The sequence below is a fragment of the Talpa europaea genome (genome assembly GCF_964194135.1).
Source record: "Talpa europaea genome assembly, chromosome: 2".
Lineage (NCBI taxonomy): Eukaryota > Metazoa > Chordata > Mammalia > Eulipotyphla > Talpidae > Talpa > Talpa europaea.
In genome coordinates this window covers 124,477,514-124,504,104 of record NC_140068.1, presented here as the reverse complement: position 1 = coordinate 124,504,104, position 26,591 = coordinate 124,477,514, and the positions used below count along the sequence as shown (strand labels likewise).

General features: G+C 49.9%; 1 pseudogene across 1 annotated transcript in view; it reads right to left on the bottom strand.

The window, feature by feature from the left end:
* Nucleotides 1-21,626, bottom strand: part of LOC311188310 (patr class I histocompatibility antigen, A-2 alpha chain-like) — a 206,559-nt pseudogene extending 184,933 nt beyond the window's left edge. Inside the window, exon 1 of the transcript in view lies at nucleotides 21,563-21,626. The product of the transcript in view is annotated as a patr class I histocompatibility antigen, A-2 alpha chain-like (transcript). The remainder of the gene's footprint in view (nucleotides 1-21,562) is intronic.
* Between the last annotated feature and the right edge of the window lie 4,965 nt (nucleotides 21,627-26,591).

Below are 26,591 nucleotides of genomic sequence, written 5' to 3'. Positions count from 1 at the left end.
CTCTGATGATAAGATCAGTGACCAATGGGCTCTTTGGAGGATTACAAGAGATAATACAAGGAAATCTCTTAGTAAGGTGTTTGGAAATAATGAGGCTAAGTAAATATTTAGTCTAATTCCAGTTTTTTTTTTTAAGATTTATTTATTTACTTACTTACTTAGTTACTTATACAAGCACTGGGTACAGTCAGAAGCGCGGGAGGGTGAGAGAATTCACCAGAGCCAGAGCGGGGAGCAGAGCAGGCAGAAGGACCAAAGTACACTGCTGAGGGGAGCAGCGGGCGACAGAAGAGGTGTACGCGCCATGCAGGACCCTCCTCTGGTGGCTGGGGAGCAGCCGGGGATCGAACCAGCGCTGCAGAGGCTGTGGGCAGCTTTGCAACCCAGCGCTCAACCGCTGCGCCACCGGGGAGGCCCCTAATTCCAGTTTTGATCAGCCCTTCATCAGGGATAAATTCTTTGCTTAGACATGGTAATGCCTCCACCTGAGATTTACCTTCCTCCTCTGGCTTCCAGCACTAGTGCGTTTCCTGTACACCTGTCTGAAGGTAATCTTACTTTCCTCCTCCTTCATTTTCTTAGAGGGCTTTCACTTTGGGTTCCAACATATCACCAGTAATGCTTGTTGGATAATGTGGCAGGATGGAGTTTTCTCCCCCTACCTCATCCTCATTCCCTGGTCAGAAGTCCATTTTTGATGAGAAGGAACAACTATGGGCATAATAATGCATGAGCTGTATATTTAGCAATATTAGCCTATGAAAGGTTGACTATTCTCAGTGTTTCCTTTTGAGGTTGGATTATTTCAACCTAATGTCCTCCAGATGGAAGGAAGGGTCTAAAACCCTCCCCTCCAGGATCATCTAGGAAAAGTCGTTAGTCTGGGGCAGGAGCCTAAGGGAGGAGATGAGGTCTGGGGAAGGCACAGAGATAGAAAAATCAGAAGAGATACAGGGGAGAACTGACAGTGGATTAGGATGTGAACCAAGAAGTAATGAGAGAGGAGCCAGTACATTTCTTCATTACTTTAATGGATATTTCTAGCCAATGACTACATTTGAGGAAATGTGTTCATGGGACAATTCTCCTGACTTCAACGATCTCAAATGACAGTGAAAACATGGACAATGTACTAGTGAATGGTGGAACAACTAGAAAATGTTGGAGAGTAGTAAGTCATAAAACAGAGAGAAAAGAGGGTGATACACTGGAGAGCACCTGGGGGTGAATGAGACAGGGATTCACCACAGGATACCAACACAACCTGGAGCTGGGACCTTCCATTTAACTAGTATGGCTGTCCTAGACACTGGAATCCAGGTTTAGCTGGGCCTTTATTTAGAATCATATCACTCTCCAATGTGTCCCTTCAGAAAGTGTTCTTGGTGCATTGCCTTAACCTCCCCCTCCTCCAGTGATCCGTTAAGGATCTTATTAAGGTTAAACACCTTGTATGGACCAGTGATGATACTGCAGCTCAAGTCATCATCTGTACTTCTAGACCCTTTTTTAAAAAAGTTTTATTTATTCATGCATACAAGAACCGGGGTTCAGGCCAGATGTGCGGGAGAGGATTCACCAGAGACAGAGCAGGGGACAGAATAGGTGACTGACGAAATACACTGCTGAGGGGAGCAGCGGGCGAGACCTTCATCATGTCAGCGTGTATTAGGAAACAGGTCAGACTGAGAACCTGAAGCTGTGTGGGGTTCCCCCTCTTGTGCACAGCCCTGTCCTTCTGGGAGCTCCATGAGAACCTGGAGAGACCTAAGGGTTCTCGCCCCTTGTCCTCTGCCCCGTGGCCACACGGGGGCGCTGCGGCGCTGTCCTAGTCTGGCAGCCAGGGGAGAGGCTGGGTGTGTGTGACTCAGGCTGAGAGGGTGAGCTGGGGCTGAGCATCACTAGGGGAGCCGGTGAGATGCCCTGTGAGCAACCCTGGCACCAGGCTGGGGTGGGGGCAGTGAGGAGAGGAGGCTCTGGAGCTGCCATCTTCTCTCCCCACAGCCTCTCTCTGAGCCCCTTGATGACAACACCCTGGAGACTGCAAAGCAGATGCTTTTCCCTTCAACTCCCTGTTACTTTCATGAGGCCTATTTTTTTTTTTTTTTAATTGAAGCAACACTGATTTACAGTACTGTGTGTGATTTAGGGGAATAATTTCACATCTCTTCGATGTGAAATTACCAAAGCAGATACGTTTCTCTTCCACTCCCTGTCCCTTTGCTGAGGGCTGTTTTTCAAATTGCAGTAACATTGATTTACAATTCATGTAGGGAACAGGCTCCCATCTCTTCAGAGGTAGTGACCACACCACCCCTCCACCCCAGTGCCCAGAGTCCTTTTCCAGATCCACTGTGCCCCCCACACTCTGCTCTCACCCTCCCTCCTGGACAGAGAGGCAGGGACCTGCTGTCTGGGTCCCTCAGGCCTCGCTCCTGCCACCTTCTGCAATGACAGTAAAGGTTTGTGGTTCTACTTTCTATTTCCTTGGCATATCCTTTCACCCTTTCACTTTTAAACTACATTTGTTTGTATAGAAAGTCTTTCTAACACACACAGAATACAAATCTCCTTCATATTATCCAATCTGAGAATTGCAGGCTTTTTTTGAATTTTATATAATTCTTACATCATTTTTCATTTTTGCATAGTGTATGCATTTTTATTTTGGTTATATTCCCACACAATTCCCACCCCCCTTATTCTGACCCTAATCCCTCTTCTCTTCCCCCCCCCCACTGTAGTGTGTCTCTGGTCTAGAGGTGCTTATTGATTTTGATTTTTACTTTATTGCAATTAGTCTTTTTCCTGGTCCCTTATTTTGGTTTTCTAAATTCCTGCTATGAGTGAGACCATCCGGTATTTTTCTTTTCTTTCTGGCTTATTTCGCTGAGCATGATCCCTTATAGCTCTATCCATGTTGCTGCAAATGGCATGAGTTTATCCTTTCTGATTGCTGAGTAATATTCCGTGGTGTATATGTACCACACCTCCAGTCTTCTTTCCTCATCTCAATCCACGTCTTCCTCCTGTTCCTTAGCTTCTCATCCCTGCTCAGCCCCACATTTCCTTGGGTGGGGCGGTAACCTGGAACCTCTCTTTTCTACGGATAGCACATTGGTCCTGCCCCTATGGAAAACAAATGAAGTTTCCTCAAAATATTCAAAATAGACCTGACCCATGGTCAAGCATTCCATTCCTTGGTATTTATCCAAAGAATGTAAAATGCTAATTCAAAGGAATATGCGCCTCCTATGGTCACTGCAGCACTGTCTGCCATAACCAAGCAATGGAGACTACCTAAGTGCCCAACGGCAGGTGAGGGGATAAAGAACACAAACCGTATACACAATGGAATACTACTCAGTCATGAAAAAGAAAAATACTGACTTTGCAACAAGGATAGATATGGATGGGATTATGCTAAGTAAAATAAGTTTGAAGGAGAAAGTTAAATACTGGATGATTTCATTCATATGTGGAATATAAAGAAACAAAGCAGGCACAGGTGAAACTAAACCAAAACAAACTCTAGAAATATGACTGTGGAATTGAAGGTATGGAGTGGGGTAAGAGCAGGAAACAAGGTAGGAAAAGGGCCCAGTGAACTATGGTGAAGACTGTGGGTGCCCTTATGGTAGGCGTGATGTGGTAACAAACATCTGAAGAGGGGTGACCCTGGGCCTCTGAACACATACGGTGTGTAAAGCAATGTTACCTCAACTGAGTAGTACAATGAGGGGAAAAAGAAACGAAAAAAGAAAATTGTCTCCTCCAGCAGTCACTGACCTCAGGACTTTGCCTTCGCCTCCTCACTGTCACGCAGGCTTAGGGACTGGTTTCCCACAAGGTCAGAGGCAGGAGGTGGAGGGACTCCTGGGGCTGCTCAGACCCTGCTGAGTAGAGACACTGCAGAGAGGGCGGCTCTGAGGGGACCAGAGACAGAGGGTCAGAGTAACCCCAGTGCTGAGTGAGGGTCTGGTTCCCAAGGAGAGGGGAGTATGTGTGTGTGTGTGTGTGTGTGTGTGTGTAACAAGAATGACAGGATATACAACACAAGATGATGGGAAGACAATTAACATCAAGCCCCAGAATAAATGAATTGAAATCGCACACAGAGTAAAGAGTGTGAGAACAACACCTCAGTAAATGCAGTTCTGTGGAGAAGCAGTTTCCAAGCAGGACTGAAAAGGCGTTGGACCTGAAGAGGCTGAGGTTTAGAACTATCTCATGGTTGGCTTGAGGTGTAAGGAGCTGGGCAGGACCCCTGCTCCAGGCCCCTGCTAGGATGTGGTGGTAACTTCACCCCTGACAGCTCCCTCCCCCAGTCGCCAATGTTCCTCTTCAGTCCCCGACGTTCATCTTCTTTGGACTCACCATAGAAAACCCACGGGCCTCAAAATGAGGTTGTTCCATGCGCTTCAGCTACTTTCTCTCTAGACCAGAACTGGAGGGAGCCACACAGGGGGAGGGAGGAATGTGTGTCCCCCACTGGCCTGGCCCAGGGGCAGGATTAGCCAGAGTCACCCCAGTTCCTGAGCTGAGCCTTTGTCCACAGTCCAGGAATGGAGGGGAGATGGAGCAGGGTCTGTTGCGTCAGGCAACATCACACTGATAAAGAAACGGGAGTCGTGGAGCAGGCTACATGATGCAGGATGCTGCGGAAGAGGAAGATCCGGGCCGTTTTTATTGCTAGAATAATCGTACAGCGTCAGTTACGTGGGGTAGGAGGACGAGGAGGAAAGGATGGGTGAAATAAGGAATGTCATCTTGGGCTTTGGGGGCACAGGAGTCTGCTGACCAGATAATTCTTATCTGCTTGATGATCACGTGTTGGAATCGAAACCAGACCCCAGACCCTGGACCATGGGCCTAATCTTATCAACAAGGCGGTCCCCTGGTCAGCTTCTGGGCTCCCTTGTCCCACCTCGGGATGCATCGCCTTCCAGGGAGATCAAGCTTTCTCTCTGGAAAGATTTGAAAGGCACCTTGTAAGGCTTGGCTCCCGTGACTGAGTGACCCGGCAGCTCTGACCTTGTGCAGGAATGCAGAACTGCAGGTCACACAAATGGCACCTGAACAGGCTGCTCAAGTTTAGCGGACCCGCCAGGGTCTCCCTCAGCTCTTAGGGGAAGATGTAATGTTAGAGGGGTGAACTGACGTTTCTTTCTCATTCTGGGGCTCTCCCGTCTCCCCAGCATAACCCTCCACGTGCAGCAGGGAGAGGATGTCAGGTCAAACCCAGGCTGCTTCCCCCACGCCTCTCCCCACTAGTGTTCAGGATGCATCTGCTTGTCCGCATGGCCACGCTGGAGGAGAGCACGGAAAGGTAAGTATCATCATGATATTTGCTACTGGGATTGGAGGTAATTTTTTTTTTTTTACAATAAAAGATCTTTTATTTGGGTTGTTGCTGTAACAAGGCTGTGCAATTAGAAAAACACCTGGGAGAAGGAGAAAGTGTTGAACTGAGTTTTCATAATACAACCAAAAAAAAAAAAAGAAAAAAAGTCAACAGTGAAAATAAGAGAAACATTTGCATGAATTATTCAGTTAACCCACGACACCCTGTGAGTTGTCAGATACCATGATCCCAGGGTAACTCATGACTGTGGGGAGTGAGACTCAGAAGCTCAGCCCAGGCCGCACATCGGGAGACCCGGGGTTCTGACCACCCAGGGCCCCCTGCTGTGGCAGCTGCAGTGAGGAAGGGTCTCCGAGCTGAGTAGGCTGAGGCCTCAGTGTGGTCACATCCACTGGAAACATCCAGAGTGAGGGTTGGGTCCTCTTAGTGATGGCCACCCACTACCTGCCCAGGCGCCCTTCTACTGACAAGTCAAATTAAAAAACATTCCTCCTGATGTTGCTCTGGTGCTGGAGGCAGGTGAGGTGGGAGAGAAAGTGGAGGTGATGCCAGGCCCTGTGAGCCCTCCCTGCCTGGTGTGGGGAGCAGAGAAGGCAGCTGAGGGTCCAGTTTGAGAAAGGCCTGGGGCACCGTGGGGAGCAGAGACTGGAGAGGGTGAGAGTGTGCGGGGCAGGGAGGAGGCTCCTGCGGTCTGACCAGGGCAGGTGTGGTCACCTCCTCCCTGAGCGTCTCCTCTGCCCTCCCTTGTTCAACTTCCTCACCCACCTTGCAGGACAGTCATGGCCTTGGGGTCACTACTGGACCCCTCCTGGAAGAAGTGACCTGCAGCATCTGCCTGGAGACAGGAGGCCCCTGGGAGCATCTCCTGTGTCCACAGCTTCTGCCAGGCCTGCTCTCAGCTGAGTGACTCTCTGACCCGCCGAGGTCACTGTGTGCTGTCCATGCTGCCAGGAGCCACCACAAGAGGGAACAGCAGGTTCAGTTTTATTCTGGTCAGTTTGTCCTCTGGGAGCAAACTTGCCCAGAGGTCATTTTCCTGCTTTTACATTTAATCTGGATCCCTGCAGCCTGGTGCAAGTGGTGGGGTATGACCAGCTTTGCTGAGGCCTACTTCAGTAGCAAGCCTTGACAGAAGCCATGGGGAGAGAGGCCCATGGCATTCTAGGCCCAAACTCAGCATGTGGACTGTGGGCCTCCCTGAGCTCTGGCAGCGTTGGCCTGGGCTGTGCTGTGGCAGGTGGGAGACCGGCCTGGTGGCCTGTGATAGAGGGGTGCCTGCTCTGGATGCTCAGGTGAGCATCTGGCCCTGCTGAAGCCCACACCCACTGTGATCCCTGATGCTGGGGGGAGAGGGGACCTTACTGCGTGCAGCCTATGGGCCTGTTTGATGCCATCTGAGTGACAGCAGCCCGCACTCCAGGGTGAGACTATCTGACCTCAGGCATCTGGACACACTGGCATGTGTTTCATTTGAGAACACAGTGCCAGAATTGTAATGGACCAAACAGATTCAGGCTCTGACAGGTGTCATTCAAGATATTTTTTGTTTTGTTTGTTTGTTTTAAAAGAGATTTTTATTTTTACTTATGTATGCACACAAGAATGGGGGTTTAGGCCAGAGGTGTCAGGGGTAAGAGGATTCACCAGAGTCAGAGTAGGGAGCAGAACAGGAGGATCTACTGAAATACATTGCTAAGGGGAGCATCGGGCTAGACAGGAGAGGCCTGCTGTGCCACGTGGATTGGCTCCCTGGCCAGGGATCGAACTCATGTTGTAGTGGCTGGCAATAGCTTGATTGTGCTGTGTCTTTAACCCCTGTACCGCCAGGGAGCACCCCACTATTCAAGGTTTTTGAGACCATCCAGGCCTCTAAATGGACCAATCTGATTGGAGCTCCACTGGCACCAACCAAACAGCTGGCATTATAAAGGGGCCAATCAAGCTTGAAAGGTGGCACCCTGAAGAGGATACAAGCCAGAGCAGCAGCCAGCCTGAGCCACTTGATAGACAGCTCCTGGTCAGATTTGTCGGTACTCCTAGAAAGATCTTTGCCAAGCCCTCTGCAGAGTGTGAGACCTTTCCAGACACCTTTCTGAGACCTGATGGCTACACCTGCCTCTGGCCCTGGCTCTAACACCGCCTGCAGAGAACATCGTCAGGCTGTCCCTGGGGTTTCTAAAGGGGCTGTTTGCTGGTGGCTTATGTCCAGCCTCTCTAAGGCTGTTTGCTGTTGGTACAATGGCATCTTGATTAAGATGTAAACTGGCATCTCTGGCACCATTGCCTGCTGGACCAGTGCTGACCAGCACTGCTGACCTGTATCCGGCCTCCTCTGAGAGCTGTCCACCACTTCTCATTCTTTGGCACCATCTCCTGGTGCTGTTGCATTTGACAGTGTCCAGTCCAGGGTCTGGTGCTGTTCGCCTGGCCTTTGGACAGCTGTTGCTGGCTGCTGCAGCATCACCTGAGCAGCCCCACCTGGGATCACCTCCTGCTGCCACCGGGAGTTGGATCCTGCTCCACTGCTGACCTGTTGTCACCAGCTCCAGGCTGTCATAGCACAGCTTGTATGAGTAGCCTTTGTTTCGGACCACTGGACACTGAGGACACTGTCTGAGGTAGGATGGATGGCCGTTTCTGGGCTTAGACACTCCTTCCTTGTTTGCAGTCTCCCCTTTTTAATAAACCCTGTTGCTTTTACATCCTGAGCCTGAGTGTTGTCTTGCAAGTGTGAATACGTGGATGAGGACCCAGAGACAGTGACTGTCCCCAACATTGCCCTGTTTTAACATAACCTGAGAGTGGAACTGGTGACTGTCCCGCTGCAGGGTGTGGTGTCCTGCGCCCACCTGACCCCCCCTTCTCTGTTCTGTCTTGAGAAAGTGACAAGTGAAGCTGCAAAAATTCATGCCTCGTCCTCCCTGGTGGCATAAGGGGTTAAGCACAGCACTGTGAAGCCATCCACAGACTCTGAAGCGTGAGTTAGATCCCAGGCCAGGGAGCAACCCACATGGTGCAGCAGACTTCGCCTGTCTCACCCACTGTTCCCCTCAGCAGTGGATTTCAGTCAGTCTGCCTGTCCTGCTCCCCATTGCCTCTGGTGAATCCTCTTACGCCCCACACCTCTGCCCTGTATCCCAGTTCTTATAAGCATGAATAAATAAATCTTGGGCCTCCCAGTGGCACAAGGGCTTAAGATGCAACCTATGAAGCTGTCCGCAGTCTCTGCAGCACGAGTTCAATCCCTGGCCATGGAGATACCCACATGGCGCAGCAGACCTCTCCTGACTTGCCCACTGCTCCCCTCAGCAATGTATTTCAGTCACTCTGCCTGTTCTGTTCCCGCTGTCTCTGGTGAGCCCTCTCACCCCCACCTCTGTTCTGTACCCCAGTTCTTGTATGCATAAACACATAAATTTAAAAATAATTAAATAAATCTTAAAAACAAAATCCATGCCTGCCAGAGTGTTAGGATTTGAGCTAAAAAGAACTTCAAATTCATTCTTATTTTCTAGATGAGGGTAAATAATGAAAAGAGCATCAGGCCAGTGATGGCAGAACCTAGACACAGCAGGTACCCCGACTCCCTGTCCTTGTTCATGCCCTGACGCCTGAGGGAGGACAGAGGCTGAGGGTCCGGAGAGGAGCTGGACACTCCCCTCCTCCTGCTCGGCCCTCATGGAAAAAGCAGGAGCCAAATGGTGAGAAAAGTTCAGGCCACGGGAAGCTGTATGTCTGTCTCCCATGACCAGTCCTTGCCCGGGGAGGGCTGTGCGCTAGGAGATGTGACCATAAGGCTGTGAGCCCTGATGACAACATCATCTAGGAGGGGGACCATGCAGCAGAGGGTTCCTGTTTCTCCCCAAACACTTCAAACCTTCTCACTGAAAGGATGTTGATATAGAGGGAAAATGAGGAATCAAGTTTAAAGCAAAAGGATACTTATGAGTCCGGGGTACTGAGGCGATACAATACATCATTATTGAAGCGACATGGAGGATTTCAGGACAGACGCCCGGTGGACACGCACAGGTGCAAGAGGAAGTTCTGCAGGTGCAGCCTGTGAGCACACGTGTGAGGACCTATGTAGGGTCAGAGACACGTGAAAGAGACAGAGATGTGGGTGAGAGACCCAGGGGAGCCTGACAATGGCAGCTGTTATCTTGATGTGGATTTGACATTGCTCTTGTCCTTCCAGACTTGCCTGGCCCCTCCTGCCCCTGTCCCATGGGTCACCAGTAGGTGCCATAGATTGTGGCAGGCTTTTGGGCCTCAGTGGTTCTGCTTGGAGCCAAGCCTGTTTGGCTGGACATTTACCCATGAGGGGACAGGTAGCTTTGGGTGCTTAATTGGGAATTATTTATCTATGTTCTTTCTCTTCTCTTTCCCTATTGCACACTAATTCTCTATTGCACACACATTGTGTTCAAGTTCTTTTCTAACAAAGATGTTATGCGTTAGATTTTGTCTTTAGGCAGCTGATGCAGATCCCATGTAGAGTGTACAGGTTTGAGGGCCCCTGGGAACCTCTCATTCAGACCGCTAACAGGACCAGACTTCATCCTCATGTGCCAGAGTTCCTTTCCCTCCACACCCTTCAACGGGTCATTCTCACAGGTGTGAGGTGGTAACTCATTGTGGTTTTAATTGGCATTTTCCTGACAGCACATGATGATAAACATGTATCCATGTACCTGTTGGCCACATGTGTGTCTTCTTTAGAAAAGTACCTATTTAGCTTCTCTGCCCCTGTTTTGATTGGGTTGTTTCCTTGTTTTGGAGTTCTTTGTAGATCTTGGATAGTAACTCCTTGTTGGATTGATGATGTGCAAATATTTTCTCTGACTCTATATTGTCTTTTCATTTTAATGATAGTTTGCTTCACTATGTAGAAGCTTTTTAGTCCCATGTGATTCCATTGGGTTTTTGGTTTTTTTTTGCTTTTGTTTCATTGGGGCACAGAAGACATTATGGGCAGTGAAAATACTCTGATGGGCACAGGTCATTGTACATTTGTCCAACAACACCCACAGAACGGACAACACCAGAGTGAACCCAAAGGGAAACCATGAGTTTGGCGACTGTGACGTGCGGGTCCATCACTGGTAACACACGTGCCAGTCTGGTCTTAACACGTGATTTGGTCGTGATGTGTGAGGAGTGTTATAAATTGAGTAATGTAGTGTAATTTACTTTTGAAAGCATATTTCATGCACATACAAGAACATTTAAATAACACTCAAGGACACACATAGGTAAGTCACCCCCCCCAACACCCAGTCAGCTAGGACATCTGCTCAAAGCCAGTTAGTGATTTATCATTTCTCTTCTTTAAAAAAAAAAAAAAAATATATATATATATATATATATATATATATATCTCCAAGCTTCTGTCTGGACAACAATGCTTGTTTTCCTGTCAGTACAGGAGTTCAGGACACAGAGTGGGGGAAACATTTGCAAATCATGAATCTGATCAAGGACTGTATCTAGAATTTACAAAATAACGCTTAAAACTCAATGAGCAGAGAGAAATAACACAATTTAAAAGGGACAAAAACAGTGTTGTAAATGAGTGGTGCCTCATTTGAAAAATGGACAAAAGACTTTAACAGACACGTCACCAAGAAGAGACACAGACGACAAGGAAGAACATGAACAGATGCTCAGCATCACAGGGCACTAGGGAAAGACAAAGGGAACAACAGTGACACCATCACACCTGGTAGGGGCTGAAAAATGCAAACCCTGCACAGGTGCTGCCCAGGATGTGGACAACAGGAGCCTCAACACTGCCTGCAGAAATGCTAAAGGGTGCGGTCACTGTCAAAGATCTTTGACAGTTTCTTTGAAAACCCAAAAACCTGACATACAGCCCAGCGATCACTGCCCCAGCTAGTTACCCAAATATTTTGAAAACACATTTGGGGGCCTCCCTGGAGGCACAAGTGGTTAAGACGCAACCTATGAAGCTGTGTGCAGTTGGGGAGGTGACACACATGGCACAGCAGACCTCTCTTGACTCGTCCACTGCTCCCTCAAGCAGTGTATTTCAGTTAGCTGCCTGTTCTGCCCCCCACTCTGTCTCTGGTGAATCCTCTCAACCCCCTCATCCCTGGCCTGTACCCCAGTTCTTGTATGCATGAATAAATAAATCTTTAAAAAAATGAAAACTTATATTAAAAAACTCTGCATGCATGTAAATGGTTTTTTCTACTTTATTTTTTATTAAGATTTATTTTTTTATATTCCCCATACAATTGCACCCCCCTCATTTTGACCCCAATCCCTCTTCTCCCCTCCCCCCCATAGTGTGTCTCTGGTTTATAGTTGCTTGTTGATTTTGATTTTTTCTTTATTATAGTTATTCTTTTTCCTAGTCCCTTATTTAGGTTTTCTAGATTCCTGCTATGAGTGAGACCATCTGGTATTTTTCTTTTTCTTTCTGGCTTATTTCGCTGAGCATGATCCCTTCCAGCTCCATCCATGTTGCTGCAAACTGCATGTGTTTACCTTTTTCGATTGCTGAGTAATATTCCATGGTGTATATGTACCACATCTTCTTGATCCAGTCATCTATTTTTGGGCATTTGGGTTGTTTCCATAACTTAACTATTGTAAATAGTGCTGCTATAAACTTAGGGGTGCAGGTGCCCTTGAAATGAATGTTTCTGTGTCATTTGGGTCAATGCCTAGGAGTAGAATCATGCATGTAAATGTTTATAGCAGCACACCCGTAAGTGTGAGCTGCCCATACTGACTTCCTTCCAAAGACAACAGCCTCTAAATAAATGGGAAAAAGAGAAGCTTTTCAGGAAGAAATCTGGGAAAGTGTGCCTTAGCCAGGTGTTGAAGGTTAACACCATCAGTGATGGGTCAGGTGGACATAATGAGCACTGCCGTGGTGATTGGACAATGTCCCTGCACCCCTGGAGTCTGCTTCCCCAAACCCACCGTCCCAGTCAAAACAAAAAACCTAAATTGAGGGACAATACTCCTGAGCAGTGCTCCTTGACGGATGCTAAGAGTAGGAAATTTAGGGTGGAGGGGTCACAAGACCTGAAACTGGAGGTGGGGGTAGAAGTGATTAACATAGTCATTAAATAAATTATGGAAATGAAAATCGCTGTGGGCCAACTGCTATAGCAAGTATCAGATGCTACAGGAAGTATAAGGAGGTGCAGACCAGAGGCGGGATACAGGGATGGAGCCACTGCAGAAACTCGCTGCTCCTGACAAATCAGCCTAGTCACACCATAGAAGTAATTAATTTAACAACAGATGACAATTCCACAAAGGAATGAGCCCTCCCAACTAGAACACGACCTCAGTGCCTTTTCTGCCCCAGGAAGACGCAGCTCTGCTCCCAAGGCTCCGCCTGGGGCCTGCAGGCTTCTCCTCACACACCCGCCCTCTCCAAGGGCAGCTCCTCCTGTCTACTGGTGTCTGCACAAGCATCGTCTTCTTTCCTTGTGTGTGTGTGTGTGTGTGTGTGTGTCCCCTCACGCCACTGAGAGGAGGACTCTGGTGAAGCTTTTCTTACAGGTGACCCAAGAACCTCCATCTGTGACCCCAACACCTCTCCCGAACATCACTCCTCACCAGTGTCAATGTTATAAAAACAAGGAAAGTCTGAGGAACTGTCATCCAGGCAAACTGGATGGGATTATGGAGCATCAAATGGACATTAGCAAAAACTGAAATGAAAGTATGGCGTTTAGTTATTATGTCAACATTGCTGCAGTAGTTAAAAAAAAAAAACTGTACTCGTGTAGGATGTTAACATGGAAATGGTGTGGGAGAAACAAGACGTGTACTGCCTTTGCAACTTTTCTGTAAATCGAACAGTATTCTTTAAATGTTATTTTTTAAAATACTCTCAATATTTAATAGGTTATAGAAGGAAATATTTTCTCTTTTTCCATTGGTCCCAGGAATCACCGTCCAGGGACTGGAGAGAGGGGTTCTGAGTAGAAAAGCTGGAAACCTCACACACAGGGCAGGCTCCGGAGTCTCCTCTCCTCTGAGCCCTGCTGCTCTGACTCCTCACAGAGCATTTCACCCCCACGCCGCCGCCCTCCAGGACCCCCAACTCTGCCCACCTCAGCCCCCGCCCCGTCCTGGCGGCTCCACCAGAATCCGGAACAGGCGGCAGCGCCCCCGTGTGGCCACAGGGCTGAGCACAGGAGCCCAGAGCTGCCCTTTCTCCTGCTCAGCCAGGCCCTCCCCAGGCTCCCTGGGCCCCCAGCGGCAGGACAGGGATCTGCTCACAAGGGGGCGCCCAAGTCCAGTGTCAGGTCTGAAGTCCTCAAATTTTCTTGTCCTATGGCCAAAGGACAAAGCAGGTTTCCAGGTCATAACAGCTGATTCCCAGATTATGGGCTGATCCCCAAATATAGAGTTTCCTTTAGTCTTGGATGGATCCTTGGACTCCAGAGTCTCTGTCATTTGTTTCTGCTTCTGCTTCCAGAGGTGAAATCACTTCCACCTGGGAATTAACATTCAATTCTACCCAGGAGCCCAGGTCCTCACCTAGGAAAAGGACAAGGTTCCAGGAAAACGCCAAGACCCGTGGGCCAACCACCCATCCACGTCTTACAGCAGGGGGGAGCAGGAGTGATCAGAGCCGGGGAGAGACACGAGGAGCTGGTGGTGGTATGTGGTGGATCATTGGTGAAAGGGCCGCACCTAAGAGAAACAATAACTATAGAAAGATGACCCACGCTGTAAGGAAATAAATATACATATTTAAAAAATTTTCCATCCCTGAATGAGGGGAGGTTGAGGAGAGCCCCCAGGGCATGACTAGGAAGACAGGGAGGCTCCTGGAAATGGAGCAGAGGATGAAAATGGGGACTAGGAAAATGGGGCCCAAAAGGAGTGGTGGGGGCACCAGGGAGGGTGGGGCCAGGAAGGGGCAGCATTGGGGACACTGTGAGGGGAAGGTCTGTGTGGGTGAATCGGCTCTGGCTGGGGCTGGAAGAGTCTCTGTCTCCCCTGGTGGGACTGCAGAGGGGCTGGTGCTGTAACTGACCAGGGAATCACTTAAGTTCTGGGCCTCTCCTGTCCGTGCAGGGCTGGTGTGACTCAAACACACACACTCAGGCTGATGAAGGAGAGAGAGGAGGAGAGGACAGATGGTTTGGAGGAGGCCCCCATTTCCTGAGCCTCAACATCCTCCCCAACTCCCCAATGCTCGGGTGGCAGGGAGATTCCTGGAATCAAGAGGAGGTGATTCAGGGAATCAAGAGGAGAAAGGCCTGTGTTGCTCTGGAGGGCCAGCCCTGGGGGCTGATTCTGGGGCTCCAGGGCCCCACTCCCTGCAGGCGGGTCAGAGTCAGCCCTGCTTACAGCTCCAGGCTGCTGACAGCCCCTCTGTGCCATGACCCTGCAGACACCGCTCTGGGGATAGTATAAAGAAAAAAGAGTAAAACTAAATGGGAATCTAAAAACGGTAGAACTCATTTTTTAAAATCACATATTTTGAAGGACACTTCAGAGGATGTGGAATCCTTGTCTGACAGCTCATTGCAATCAGGACCTTGACCGTCACGTGAGCTACTCTGGCCTCCACTGTTTCTTGTGAGAAAACAGCCACTGATCACTTTATCGCCTGAATATTTTACTGGTTTGTACCAAATCTCTTCCTCCTTTGCACCTAAAACAAAGATCTGGCGTCTCCACAGTCTCTGAGGGGGAGGCGGCAGGAGGGGCCTCCCACAGAGGCTCCAGCTCTGGATCCCACGAGGCTGCGATGGGGACGAGATGTTGGCGGATCTGAACGGCCGTGATCAGCGTGGAAGGACCTGCCTCAGAGCTCTTGCATGTGGCTCCTGGAGAAAACCCTCAGGTCCTTGTCCTGGGGGCATCCCCTTAGCTGAGGGTCCACCGTGTGCAGGGAGTCACCCCAGAGAGGGACCAGGAGGGGAGCCCGGGCGGGAAGTCTCAGCCCCTGTGAGCCTGACTCTGCACGTCCCTTCTGCTTCATTCTCCTCACAAGGAAGAGCCAGAGAGTCAGACACACTGACAGCGGGAGTTGTCTCCCCTCATGTTTATCACCGAATTGGTGGAAAATCAAAAATCAACACAGAAGAACTTCTGGGCACTCATTATTTCCATTCTGCCCACATGAAAAATAAGCTGCCTCCCACCCAAGGCCCCCAAAAGTCTCTCCCATCACAGAAGCAGCGTGATGTCAGCATCTCATCACGTGACTCAGGACCATGCAGAGGAAGTTCCTTGAGAGCATCTGTGCAGTGAAGCCGTCTGTGCTCAGCTCCTCGTGGGCTGAGGCAGTTCCCTGCCCCACAAGCCCTGGATGTGGGTACAGTGGAGGACAGACACAGGGCAACTTGTAGACCCATTTCTTAATATGGTTCTAAAGCCACTTAATTGAGATATAACTTATGACCATCAAGTCACTAGCTGAGGCTCACCTCTCATGTCCTTCCTGTAAGTAATGAGCCGGGCGACCCCCTCTGTCCTTGCTCACCGGGCACCAGCCAGTCCCCCACGGGCTGTTCCCTCCATGGGACCCTCACCCCCATCACTCCTCCCCAGGGCTTTGCTCCCATCCCACCATCTACACTGACCCCCTTAATGGACACAGGAACCTCCACATCCCTCCCTCCCCTGCTGCCCGACCTGCTCCCTGCCTGACCTCCTCTCAGCCCCTCTACAGGTGGGGGTGATGCAGTTACAAATGACTAGTCTCTTAGACAGGCATTAACAAGGTTGTCTTTCCCCTATGTCCCTACAGGTTTGTCTTTGATGGGCATTAGCAAGACTAAGAGTTTGTCTTCCCCCCATTTGTTGCAATTTCCCCCTTGTTTGAGAGATTTATCTTTATGACTCATCTCCCAGATGAATGTTCCTGCATTTCCTTTTTTTTTTCATTTTATTTTTTCCTTTTTTTTTTTTAAAGATTTATTTATTAATGCATACCAGAACTGGGGTACAGGCCAGAGGTACGGGGGAAGGGGTGGTGAGAGGATTCACCAGAGACAGAGTGGGGAGCAGAACAGGCAGACTGATGAAATACGCTGCTGAGGGGAGCAGCGCACGAGACAGGAGAGGTCTGCTGTGCCATGTGGGACCCTCACCCGCCGGCTGGGATGGAACTGGCGCTGCAGAGGCTGCAGACAGCTTCACAGCGCTGTGCTCAACCACCTGCGCCATAAGGGGAGTCCCGGGGTATTTATTTTTTTTTAATAATACTCCAAGCCCTCACTGTTCCTTCTCTTCCGTGCTGCCACCTTTCAACCGCAATAGCAACCCTGTGCTGTCTGATTCTGTGTAGAAACGGGATGTCGTAGAGATGACCCACTCCCCACACTGCCTGGTTCCCCTCCCCCTCCCTGGTCATGGCCACTCATGGAGGCAGGACTAGTAAGGGACCTTCTATTACAAAGGAAAAGCACAACAATTAAAAGAAAACTGTGTATATATGTCTCTGGTGAAGCCTCTCACCCTCCTGCGCATCTGGGCTGTACCCCAGTTCTTGTATAAATAAATAAATAAATAAATAAATAAATCTTTATAAAAAATACCCCAATATTCCTCTTGCTGCTGGAGAGGGGGGCACCCAGAGGAGGAGAACAGAACTGAGCACAAAACAGTCATAATTCCCTTCTGGGGGGAACGTGGTCTGCTTAAACCCAAGAGGGATCAGATCAAAGGTGGTTTGGGAAGGCCAGATCTGTCAGGGATGGAGGTTGGAAGAAGTTCTGGGGGTGGGGGGGCTTTTGGCAACTAGGTAGAGGCATTGTCCTCCCCCTTCTGGTATTCCCTAGTCCCTCTGGTCTGGCAGGAAGGGGGCAGTCTGCAACCCCTGTGGGCAGGTCTGGGGAAGCCAGATGCTTTAGGCAGGGGTTGGAAGGGGCTTGCCCTCCAGGGAGATGACACGCTACCCCCAGCTTCTCTGCCAGGGTAGAGTTTTTTTTTTTTTAATTATGCATACAAGAGCTAGGGTGCAGGCCAGAGGTGTGGAGTGGGGAGTGAGAGGATTCACCAGAGACAGAGTGGGGAGCAGAACAGGCAGACTGACTGAAATACACTGCTGAGGGGAGCAGCGGGCGAGACAGGAGAGGTCTGCTGCGCCATGTGGGTAACTCCCTGGCCAGGGATCGAACTCGTGCTGCAGTGGCTGCAGATAGCTTCATACTGCGGAGACATAACCCCTTACACCACCAGGGAGGCCCCAGCAGTTTGTAATTCATACTTGATCCATGTCAGCTTCTCCTTGGAGCTGGCAGAGATGATTTTGCGCTTAAGGGTGCACACTCAGGGGCCCAGAAGATAAGCATCAAGGCCTCCTTCTTGCTCTCCTTGGTCTGTTAGGTTGCGTCATGGAGGGCACAGTCCTGGTCTGGCAGTATCTTGACAAAGATTCATGGCCTGGCCCAAATCAGCTACCAGGATTTCTCTGCCCTCCGGGATGATGTTCTTCTTGTCCTCACTTGGGCAGAAGAGCACCACCTTCTTGCGCCTCTTCACTTCCTGTGGTGTTGATGACTTACGCACCTTCATGTCCTTGGACACTTTCCTGACACCTTCAGAGACAGCCACGCCAGAAGCCATGTTTCCCGAGAAAGCAAGGAGAGCCAGGAAAGGCAAGAGCTGCTACGGCTGCTGCCAGAATCCGACTGCATGTGGCCTTTCCAGCCCCTTCTGTTTAGTATCAGATTCTCTATTTTATTTTTTTTTAAGATTTATTTAGATTCTCTATTTTAACAGAGGAGAAGCTGCAGCTCAGTGCAATAGAAGTTAAGACAGGGATGAAGACGACCCAGTCCCGCCTCTGCTGGAGCAGGAAAGTCATCAGGGAGAGACACAGGTCAGTGTGGGGAGGGATCTGGTGGGCAGGGCTGGGCCAGTCTCCCCACCTCCTCACGTTATGCTAGTAGGAGCACAGACAGACACATGCAGGTACCCTTTGCAACAAGAGAAGTTAGGTGGTCTTTTCTTTTTAAAGATTTATTTATTTGTGCATATAAGAGCTGGGATACAGGCCAGAGTTGTGGGGGGGGGTGAGAGGATTCACCAGAGACAGAGTGAGGAACAGAACAGGCAGATCTACTGAAATACACTGCTGAGGGCAGCAGCGGGTGAATCAGGAGAGGTCTGCTGTGCCATGTGGGTAGCTCCCTGGCAGGGGATCGAACTCATGCTGTAGTGGCTGTGGCGAGCTTCATAGGTTGTATCTTAAACCCTTTCACCACCAGGGAGGCCCCAGAGTTTTACTTTAAAAGTTGGTTGGGGCAAAACCAGAAGACAGACCCTGGTTAGAGTGCCCAGAAGATGAGACTAAGGAGCGATTATGGGGTGGGTGAGCTCCCCCATGGACTCCATCTACACTTTTCTTTTTTTAAAGATTTATTCATTTATGCATATAAGAGCTGGGATAAAGGCCAGAGATGCGGGGGGTGAGAGGATTCACCAGAGACAGAGTGGGGAACAGAACAGGCAGACTGACTGAAATACACTGCTGAGGGGAGCAGCGGGCGTGACAGGAGAGGTCTGTCTCGCCATGTGAGATGCACCCTGGCCGGTTGGGGACTGAACTCGCTCTGCAGAGGCAGCAGACCACCCCATAGTGCCGTGCCCAAGCCCATGTGCCACCAGGGAGGCCCACCATCTACACTTTTCTAAGGGCCTTCCTACCCCACATATCCAGACTTAGTATTTCTCTCCTTCTCTTCCTATAGGAAGAAAACATTTTGTGAGAGGTCAGGGAGGAGGCAGGACCAAGAAGTCCTGAGGAACTGGCCTGTCCTGGTCTTCAGGACAGGATCAGGGAACATGAGGAGAAAGCACGTGTGGGAGCTGGGCCAGCCTCCTCCGTCCTTAGCAGGGACATTTCCTTTTTACCTGCAGCTACTCAAGTGAGGTCCCCATGACCAAAGTCATCAGTTGAAATATTTGTCCTTCATTTTTCATACCAAGGAGTTTCATGAGCTTTACAAAAAAGTGTCAGCAAACCTGGCTCTCAGCTGAGAAAGTGCATGTATGTGAGATCATGCCTCACAGTATCAAGCAGACGTTAGACAAGAAATCTCAGACCTCATATGAGGTTTTCTCTACCTGAGAGCCTCTTCCTCCAAATCACAGCTCCAGTGAGCACAACCCCAAGGAGAACCAGGACAGCAATGATGTCCACGGTGGGGAAGGAGGACTGAGGAGATGGCTCTGGAAGGGAAAAGTTGAGACTCTGACTTTCAGGCCTCAGCCCCCATCCTGCTGGAGGGCTTCAGAAGGGCTCCCGATGCCCCTGAGAAGCTCTGTGCCCATGACCCCCTCCTTACCCCATCTCAGGACTCAGGGCTCCAGCAGCCCCTCATGCTGCACGTGGCATGTGTATCTCTGCTCCTCTCCAGAAGGCACCTCCACAGCTGCCCACTTCTGGAAGGTTCCATCCCCCCCAGGCTGGGTGTCCACCAGCTCCATGTCATGGGTTATGTCCTCCCCATCTCACTGCCAGGTCAGGATGATGTCTGTAGGGTAGAAGCCCAGGGCCCAGCACCTCAGGGTGACCTCATGGTCAGAGGTAGCATAGTGGGTCACGAGTGTCTTTGGGAGTTCTGAAAATTCATACTTTGGGTTACTTTCATAGGCCACTGAAGCAGCCTCATGTGACCATCCTGAGAATGGACAGATAATTGCACTGGGTGGACAGAGTGCAAAACTGGAACACCAGCCTGGCCTTGGATCACTGGGATAGTCTCCTAATCCTTGGAAAGTTCTAGAATCAGGGTGCAGCAGTTCAGGGTGGCAGGCTGCAGGGCTCTGAGGGAGAGACTAGAGACCTCTCGTCTTGACCTGGATAGAGGCCCAAGTGACTCAGGAAAGTTGGAGTCAGGATCCAAGACCTCTGAGAATCAGATGTGAGCAAGAAATACACGGTTCACCAGAACACCGCCAGGATCAGAGAGATCAGTTATTTCAGGACTGTTTCTCACCTGGAGAGAGTGCCTTCCTTAATTGGCCCCAGGAAGGGCTGGCACTCTAGGGGTCACTTTCCAGTATCTGGACACCAAGGAGGACTCCTCACCTTCTGGGGCCATAGGAGGGTGGTATCTGGCCTTGAGCACACTCTGCTTCCCTGTGCTGGACGCCAGCCTTGGCCATAGGGAAGGCCCGAGGCAACTCTTACTTGCATGCGGTGTCCGGTTCCCTTTCTTCAGTTGTCCTTGGAGCCACTGCCCACACTCGTGTTCCAGGCGGGGAGTGTGGAATTCCAAGCGAGGACCTCCTCCCACTCACCCTCCCAGGTCTGCACCTCCATGCCCGCTGGGGTCCTGGCGCGCAGCTCCTCCATCAGGGTGAGGGGATCAACGCCGTCGTAGGCGAACTGATTGAAGAGGCTTAGGCTACTGTCCAGGCCCACTTCACAGCCATCCCTCACCTGCAAGGTGTGAGACCCCAGCCGCCCCCGCCACGTCAGCCGCACCCACTTAGCACCTCCCATCCCCAGGCAAGCACAGCTGTTGGGGATTTGTAATAAACTAACACAGAAACAGGGTAAAAGTTCCAAGGCCTCGAGGGGAAGCTCGGACCCAGAGACTGGAGGGAACCCCTGTCCGTAGGTGGGGATCACGCACCTGTTCCGCTCTGGGTGTAGTACATCCGCAGGTTGCTCAGTCGGAGCCTGGACAGGTGTACGTGGCTCTCGACAATCCGCTTTTAGCTCTCCCAACCCCTCTAGCTCCATCCAGGGCACTGTAGCCTCCATTTTCAGACTCAGGTCATTGTTGTGGCACCGCAGGAACTGCGTGTCGTCCACGTAGCCCACGCAGATGAAGTGGGGTTCCCCGGGGCCAGGCCAGGACATCGCGGCGTGCAAGTACATTACAGAGTGGGAGCCTGGGGGAGGGGAGGGGCTGAGACCCCAACTCTCCTCTGGGCGCCAGTGTCTGGGTCCGAGGATGAAGGGGCCGGGCAGGGGGAGAGAGCAAGGGGATTCGTGAGAGTAAAAAGGGGTGGCAGGAAAAGGTCAGGGCACAGGAGTGGGTGGAAGGGAGGAGCAGGACACCGAGGTGTGGGTTTGATGCGGGTTGAGGAGAGGGCGGTCGGGGGACTCTTCCTGGGTCCTGGCCACTGCAGGGTCCTCGCCACTGCAGGGTCCTCTCACTCCTTCCAGGCCAAAGCCTGGAAGGACTTTTCTCCTCTGAATTTTTCCCCTCCGAACTTCGCACTCACCTGCCCAGGTCTCAGTCACGACCAGGGACCCGGACAGCAGCAGGAGGAAGGTTGGAGGATCCATAGTCTGGATCCTCCTGGTCTGGGAAGACTCTAAAACCCAGTTCAGACTTTACACCCCGAAAGCCTTGACGTTGATTGACTTATCCGGACGGTCGTGTACAGGGAAATAGAACTGGGCAGCCTGTGACAGAGCAAAGTGGAGATGAATATTCCCTTTGCTTGGCTCCCCACCCAAACACTGTCCTGAGGCCTGAAGCCCTGAGAACCAGCCTGAGAGCTGGGACTGGGTCCTGACCCTCCTGCAGGTGGCTCTTGGCTCTGGCGTCTTTGCTTCTGCATTGAGGAGCCTTTCTCACGCCGTCTCTCTGAGTACCAGGGTCTGTTTCAGTCAGTGATTCTCAAAATTTCTGTCTTTATGATCTAAATACACTCTCACAGATGAATGAGGATCCAAGGTAATTTTGTTGGTTATATCTATCAATATTTGCCATGCTAGAGATCGAAAATTAAAAAATGCTTATTCATTTAGAATGATATTAACAACCCTACATGTTAATAGGAATAAAATATTTTTATAAAAACTTTTTTCCAAAATAAAAACTATAGTGACAATATTAGGGGGACAGGATGTCCTGAGCAAGCTTCATACAGGCTTTGTGGACTCCACCCCCACTCCAGACCAAAGCCATCAGGACATTGGGAAAGACAAATCCCATCACCACCAAAGGGAGGGTGGCTGGGACCTGAGGTGGGGTTAAGCTGCCAGGTTTGGTATAAAACCAGACACGTGGGCTTGTGTTGGCCGCACATGGCTCTTGGCTCGTCCCCAGCTCTCAGCGTGCCCTTGGGATTCCAGGTCAGCAGAACTTGTAGGATGCATTCATGAATTTATCTCCCTCTTTATCTCCCTGAGTTATTCATTTCTAAATTTCCCCTTCTTTTGTAAATTAACTTTTTATTAACCATTTGTGTGTGCCTGCAGTCAAGCATTAATAAGGCCCTTCTAAGCGCGCAGGTGAGGACCCACAGTCACACAACCAGTTTCATAAGGGGGTTGTCCTGTAAAAGTTTGGTGTTCAACGTGGTTGACCAAGTTACACCTGTGGTTGACCAGCCCAAAGTAACTTTCCTTGTGATGGTCACCACAAGTGCCACTAGGTCTGCAGGATGCATGGTGTAATCTTTGTCTCAGGTCTTGAAAAGTCTGCTTTTTCCCCCGCTTGTGTACAGCTCTCTCTTATGGGTGTGTTTTTGACCAAAGCATGGCCTCAACCATGAGCTTAAGCAGTTTTATCCCTACTTTGAGTTCTTTCAGTTTTTTCCAGCCTTGAGTTTAAGTAGCCTTTTTCCATTAAATATTATCACCAGTTTTATAAATGTACATAATTTGATAAAACCTGGTATAGGGCACATTTTTTTTACTTCTGCACACAAATGTGGGTGGTTTACAAGCCATCCCTACTTTACAATCTTTGCTTCTGGGGTTATTTTTTGGTAATGTGCATAAGCGCCATTTGCTACATTCTTGTTTCTATGAGAGGTAGATGTTCTACTTCACATACTGAGAATGTGCAAGAACGCATTCAGGCTCTTAACTTAGCCATGCAACAACAAATTCAGGCTCTTGATTTAACTATTAAGAGTATGAGGGATGAAAACCGTACTGTTTTTGAGTCAGCTTTTAAAAGCATGCAGGATCAAGCTTGTAAAAGTATGCAGGACCAGCTACAGGCCACCCTCCACGAGGACTGCAAGAGGGCAGAGTTAGAAGAGGAGGATTATCACGTGTTAAACATCTTAAACACACCAAGACAAAGTCCTTCTCCGTGCGACAAGGCCCCTCCCACGCAGACTCCTGAGGCTTCACAGCCTCCACTGCCCTCCAGGGAAGAAAAAAAAAAATGGCATCTCCCCCCACACTAGATGGGGCACCCACTTTTGCAGGAAGAATCACCCTGAAGCAGGACAGTTTCCTCTCCGACAGCTGTCAGTGGGTGGCTTGAATGAACATGGGTGACCTGCTGGGTACTTTTGGTCACACCATCCCTTTAGCACCGCGGACCTCCTAAATTGGAGGAGATCTGTCCCCTCATACCGGCAGGCTGCTAAGAGGATGGCGAACTTGTCTGCATTTATCTTCCTCTCCCAACGCCCTAACAGTCCATGCTCACTGCAGGGAGGAGTGACATTGGAAGTACAGTTGTCCCAGATTACAGGGGAGCAGCAGACACAATAATGACAGAAGACAGGACAGAAGACAGAGGACACCACGACAGGACGATTCACCCAGGGGTGACTGGACAGAATATAGACAGAGCACACAGAACCCAGAACCACAGAGAGAGGAAAGGAGAGAAATGATAGCACAGAGTAGAGGCTCAGGTGAAGATAGGAGGGAATATAGACAGAATAGAAGGAATCTAGAGCCAATTACAGAGGAAAGGAGACAAATGATATTCATGGAGAAGGTTCAGATGAAGAATAGGCGTTCCCGGGGGCTCCACTAAATCTAAAGAAGCCCATTACAATAACCGCCTCAGAGCCCCGATAACACTCGCTGAGGGGGATCGTCTGATTGATTTCTTGGTGGACACTGGAGCAACATTCTCAGTTCTGAATTCTAAATTGACTAAAGTGAGCAAAGAGACCGCAGCAGTCACTGGGATCCCAGGAAGGCCACAACAGAAAGCCTTCTTACAGCCTCTGGATGCCGGCTGGGCACCACACAGCTCCAGCACAGCGTCCTGTACATGGAAGAGTGTCCAATCCCGCTGCTTGGTTGTGACCTTTTAAGTAAGCTTAACGCACGAATTATGTTTTCACCCAAAATTCTGAGGCTTCACCTACAGGTACCTCCAGAACATGCTCTGTAGTTCCAGATGTTTTTTACTCAAGATGTTCCACCAAAAGTGAAGTTTTACCTTCAGAAATCATTGAACGAGTAAGTAAATGGGTATGGGCTGGTGGGACCCCAGGACGTGCAAAAAATGCAGAGTCTATAAAGATAGAAGTGATTGCAGGGGGCCTCCCTGGTGGCACAGTGTGTTGAGTGCTGCGCTGTGAAGCTGTCTGCAGCCTCTGCAGCGCTGGTTCGATTCCTGGCCGGCCAGGGAGATTCCCACATGGCGGGGCAGGCCTCTCCTGCCTTGCCCACTGCTCCCCTCAGCAGTGTATTTCTGCCTGTTCTGTTCCCCATTCTGTCTCTGGTGAATCCTCTCACCATCCCTCGCTTGTGTCCTGTACCCCAGTTCTTGTATAAAAATAAATAAATCTTTAAAAAAATAAAAGAAGTGAGAGAAGGGAACAAAACCCCAAGGAGGAAGCAATACCCCTTAAAGAAGGAGGCCTTGAGGGGAATTGAGCCAGTGTTAAAAAGATTCCTTCAATCTGGACTCATTAGGCCCTGCCGCTCACCATACAACACTCCGATGTTGCCAGTGAGGAAACCCCATACAGGCCGTTTTGTCCAAGATTTTTGGGCCATTAATGACATTGTCCAGGATTTATATCCCGACTGTGCCTAATCCCTACACCTTATTAACTGCCATACCTGGTGACTTTGGATGGTTTTCTATATTAGATCTTAAAGATGACTTTTTATGTATCCCAATAGATGTTCAGGATCAACTGCTTTTTTTTTTTTTAAAGAGGTATGTATTTTTATTTATTTATTTGTTTGTTTTGTTTATACATGCACTGGGTACAGTCAGAAGTGCGGGAGGGTGAGAGAATTCACCAGAGCCAGAGCAGGGAGCAGAGCAGGCAGAAGGACCGAAGTACACTGCTGAGGGGAGCAGCGGGCGGCAGGAGAGGTCTGCGCGCCATGTGGGAACCTCCTCCGGTGTCCGGGGAGCAGCCGGGAATCGAACCAGTGCTGCAGAGGCTGTGGGCAGCTTCGCAACCCAGCGCTCGACTGCTGCACCACCAGGGAGGCCCAGGATCAACTGCTTTTTGCCTTTGAATGGCAAGACCCTAAGTAAAAGAGCACCCTCCGGTATTGCCGGCCTGTGCTTCCACAGGACCTCCCTGGTGGTGCAAGGAGTTAAGACGCGACCTATGAAGCTATCAGCAGCCACTGAAGCAGGAGTTCTAGCCCTAGCCAGGGAGCTACCCACATGGCACAGCAGACCTCTCCTGACTTGCCAGCTACTCCCTTCAGCAGTGTATTTCAGTCAGTCTGCCTGTTCTACTCCCCACTCTGTCTCCAGTGAATTCTCTCACCCTCCACGCCTCTGGCCCATACGCCAGTTCTTATATGTATAAATAAATCTTAAAAAAAAAAAAAAGAGTTATAGGTATCCCAGAAGGTGAGGAGAGAGACCAAGGCACTGAGACACTATTCAAGGAAATTAAGCATGGAGTTTGGTAATTGTGTCACCATTGCTTTATTAGCTATAAAATAAATAACAACTTTAGTCATGCAAGATGTTAACAAAGTGGAAATGGTGTGGGGTAAACAAGAACTGTACTACCTTTGCAACTTTTCTGTAAATTTAACAGTATTCTTTAAATGTTATTTTTTTTTAATGTCCTCAATACTAAATAGATTGTAGAAGGAAAAAATGATCCACTTTCCTGTTTTCCAGAGATTGGAATCCAGGGACTTGTTTTGTTATCCAGGGACTGGAGGGGTCCTGGGGAGAAAAGCTGGAAACCTCACACACAGGGCAGGCTCCAGAGTCTTCTCTCCTCTGAGTCCTGCTTCTCTGACTCCTCACAGAGTATCTAACCCCAGGACACCGACCCCAGAGCCCCCAACTCTGCCCAATTCACATCCCGCCCCATCCTGGCGGCTCCACCAGAATCCGGAGCAGCGCGGCAGCGCCCCCGTGTGGCCACAGGGCTGAGCACAGGAGCCCAGAGCCGCCCTTTCTCCCGCTCAGCCAGGCCCTCCCCAGGCCCTGGGCTCTCAGCGGCAGGACAGGGATCTGCCACAAGGGGGCGCCCAAGTCTGTGTCAGTTTTAGTGTCTTCATTTTTAGTCTCCAGTGGACATGACAACTGGTTCCTAGATTCTGAGAAAATCC